This window comes from Apodemus sylvaticus, chromosome 5 (assembly GCF_947179515.1).
Source record: "Apodemus sylvaticus chromosome 5, mApoSyl1.1, whole genome shotgun sequence".
Taxonomy (NCBI): domain Eukaryota; kingdom Metazoa; phylum Chordata; class Mammalia; order Rodentia; family Muridae; genus Apodemus; species Apodemus sylvaticus.
This window is the reverse complement of record NC_067476.1, coordinates 59,032,510-59,036,442: the sequence shown is the minus strand read 5'-3', so window position 1 is coordinate 59,036,442 and position 3,933 is coordinate 59,032,510. Positions and strand designations below refer to the sequence as shown.

The 3,933-nt window shown below is 40.2% G+C and overlaps 1 pseudogene; it reads left to right on the top strand.

The window, feature by feature from the left end:
* The first annotated feature begins 597 nt into the window (after positions 1–597).
* LOC127684208 (archaemetzincin-2-like) lies at positions 598–1,687 on the top strand (annotated as a pseudogene).
* Positions 1,688–3,933: the final 2,246 nt, after the last annotated feature.

Below are 3,933 nucleotides of genomic sequence, written 5' to 3'. Positions count from 1 at the left end.
TATTTTCCCTTATATACATTACACATGTTTATGTATACATAAATTCATATGTATATATCTATGTATTTAAAATGTATACTAAGAAATAACGTGGGCCTTTCCGGTTGTTCTCCGGGTAGAAGACAGCAACTCTGAGTTCAGGGGAGGCCCCCACCGTTCACTCCAGCAGAGACTGGGTGGCATCTGCTCTGGCCATGCAAGTTGCTATGGGCAACCAGCTAGCACGTCTGGCGGGATGTTCAGGTTATAGAACCGAAGCATCCTAGGCCCCCAGTCCCTGCAGTGACTGTACGATAACTCCCTGCACACTTCTTCAGTGTCACCATCCACATTGGACTAGGATGTGGAGTCCTTCTGATTTTCCATTCTGTCTCTTTTATTAGGGTGAAGGCTCCCGCTCTACACACCCCTTTGCCAGACATGCATTGTCCTTAGAATAACTTAAATGGAAAAACAGCAGCTGGAGATTTCTCCTTTATAAAGAAACCCTCATGGTGGAACACATCTGCTTGATGTGAAGGATGAACGCGCCATGTAGGGACTCGGTATGAATGGGAAAAGGCCTGTCACCATGAGTCTGGCATCTCATTGGTCATTTTAGATTTCCCCCAGTGTTTTATGACTGACAAGAAGCAGGTGCTTCGGCACTCGGAACACACGCTGAAAACAGCTCTCATCTCGAAGAACCCAGCCCTTGTGTCACAGTACGAGAAGTTAAATGCCAGGAAACAATGAATGAGGCCTTCCAGCCGCACAGCAGTCTGTTCGAGCCCGGCACTGTGCACTCACAGTCAGACTGAATCTCCTCCCACCCCGAGGCTCCCCAAGACTTCAGTTTTTCTCTCACCGCTACAGAAAGGCACCTTGTCCAAAGAAACATCTACATGCAGTCCATTGGCTCTCTAGGCAACACCAGAATTATCAGCAAAGAATATATTAAATGGCTCCAGGGCTACTGCGAAGCATTTTTTCTATGGTCTGAAGGGGAAGTTCTTAGAACCCGTTTCAATCTCTGCAACCAAGGGTTCTTTTGGAGTGGATGAGCACACATAAAACCTACAAATCCACACAGGGCACATCCCGGCATTCCTGAAAAAGAATGAACTGGAAGATGCCTTCTGCATCGTGGGGATAACAATGATAGATCTCTGTCCTCGGGACTTGCGGAACTTCGTCTTTGGACAGGCCTCCTTGTCAAGTGGTGTGGGCATATTCAGCTTTACCAGGTACAGCAAGGATTTCTACACCTCCAAATATGAAGGCAGTGTGAAGACTCCGCAGCTAACGTCTTCCAGTCACTACTCCATTTTTGATAACTACTATATCCCTGAAGTCAGTAGTGTCATGCTGTTGTGATCCTGTAGGACTTTAACCCATGAGATTGGACACATCCTTGTACCGCGACACTGCCAGTGGCTCGCATCCTTAATGCAAGGCTCCAATCACTTGGAGGAATCCGACTGGCCACTCTAAAAGTTTGCCCTATCTGCTTACACAGCTTCAGAGTGCTATTGGCCTCAATATTGTGGAGAGATACAAAGCACTGGTGAAGTAGACTGATGATGAATCTTGTGACGAATCAGGAGCAACTCCGAAAAGTAGTTCTGAGCGTTTGCCAAAACCTATGGAGGCCTTTAAGGATGGGAAAGAATGGATAATCAGATGCATTGCTGTTCTTGAAAAATAAGGCCTTTGAGAAAGGAGTAACTGAAATAAATATGGGCACACTAAAAAATTAATTAATTAATTAATTAATTAAATGTATACTAAAAACATACATATGTATACATACATATAAAATAAAATATATAAAACAATATACAAGTATGAACATATGCATAAATGTATATATGTAATATATACATATATAATAAAATACATAGTAAATATTCTATATTCATAATGAATATAATGAATAGATATAGTATATTGAATATATTATAATGAATAAGATATTCATTCTATAACTTCTGTGTCCTTAGCGAACCCTGATTAAGATATATACATATAAAGGGCCCTCTCCATAATTGTATGTTTGTTTTTATTAGGTATATTTTACAGCCTCATGTTCAAAACCATATTATATTAAACTGAGGCTGCAGAGCCTTACAAGTCAACCTTCAGAGATTCTGTAATGTCACAAGGAGAAGCAAATAGTGTACCAATGAGTTTTCAAGTTTGGGAATTTGATCAAAGCCAAGCATGCTTTTGTAATTTTAGGAAAGAGTAGAGGCAATATGGGCTCTCTGAAATACCTGGAGAGAATTTAAATAGCCAAACGATTTTTTTTTTTTGTAATCGGTGGAACAACTATATCTTATTTCTGGAAGCAATCAAATGAGACCCATGTGAGCAGTTAGTATAACATTCACTTTAAGCCTTCAGTAAATAACTTCTGTAATCTTTTCTGAACCTGCTTCTGAGGCATTTATTAGCAGTCTTTTGCAGTCAGGCAGTTGGTGCCTCTGTGATAGTTATTAAGCATCATATAGGAGACAAGCCCCACGACTGCGCAGCAGGCAGTCTAGGCTTAGGCTGTGCTGGGAAGCCTGTAGCTAAACCTCAAACTGACAGATCACAGCAGCTAATCCAAGGATAGAATGAGTGAGTCAGGCCCGGAGTTAATATGTCCCCCTCACACACATGGCCACAGTATCTTTAATATGACAGTTCTTAACTTCTTCAAGAATGGGAAATCACAGCACCTGGGCATTTTGATGCTTAAATTCTAGGATATTGATATTAGCATTGAACATACTGTGAACCTAAAGGTGGTACTTGCATGAAGAAATGATTCATATTACCTACACAACAAACTTACTGACTTCTTAGCTATCGAGCATCCGCTACATGCCTCATTCTCATCCATTCTTGTTCGCACTGAATCTTCTGATTGCTAAAGTTTGACACGAGAGCTACAATTCCGTTGGTCCTCAGATTTCAGCCATTAGATGCAAAGTAGAATAAACCACATTTTGTGGTCCCCAGGAAGGCTTTGGAATTTCTCACCGTGTTAGTATGAAGTTAATATGAAAATTGAAGTAGGAAACACGTGTCTGATGTGTTGGGAATAAAATTATATCATATGACTATATCCTACTTTCATTTCTGTTGCTATGATAAAATACTTTGATAAAAAGAAACCTAAATCTGAAAGGTTTTGTGGCTATAACTATCACTACAGGATCATCACAATGGCAGAGGCTTGAGATAACTGGTCATTTCATAACAGTTGAGAGATTCAAGAAAATCAATGATGCATGCCCACTTGTTTCCTTGCTCTGTTCAGATTAATTTTTCTTATTTATTTATTTATTTATTTTCTATATTCTTTGTTTACATTCCAAATGATTTTTCCTTTCCTGGTTCCCCCTCCCCATAAGTCCCATAAGCCCTGTGCCTGTTCCCCAATCAACCCCTCCTACTTCTCTGTCCTGGTAATCTCCTGCAATGCTGCATCAAACATTTCTAAGACCAGGGCCCTCTCCTTCCTTCTTCTTGGGAATGATTTGATATGTGAATTGTGTCTTGGGTATTCAGAACTTCTGGGCTAACATCCACTTATCAGTGACTGTATTCCATGTGTGTTCTTTTGTGATTGGGTTACCTCACATAGGATGATATTTTCCAGATCCAGATAAGTAAATTTTCTACTTATGAATAGTTCAGGAACTCCTTCATAGGGAATAGTGCCATCCACAGTGGGCTGGGCATTCCAACATCATATTAGTTTAGCTAATTTAATTAAGGTACCCACCCCACAGACATGCGCACAGGGCCAATCCAATGCAGACAACCCTCCACTGAGATTCTCTTTCTAGGTTATCCTAGACTATGTAAAAGCAATAAAGCTAATGATCACCATATATAAAGTAAAAAAGATATCAGAATATTTAGTTTATATGAAATAAGAAGTAGCTATAACTTTACTGC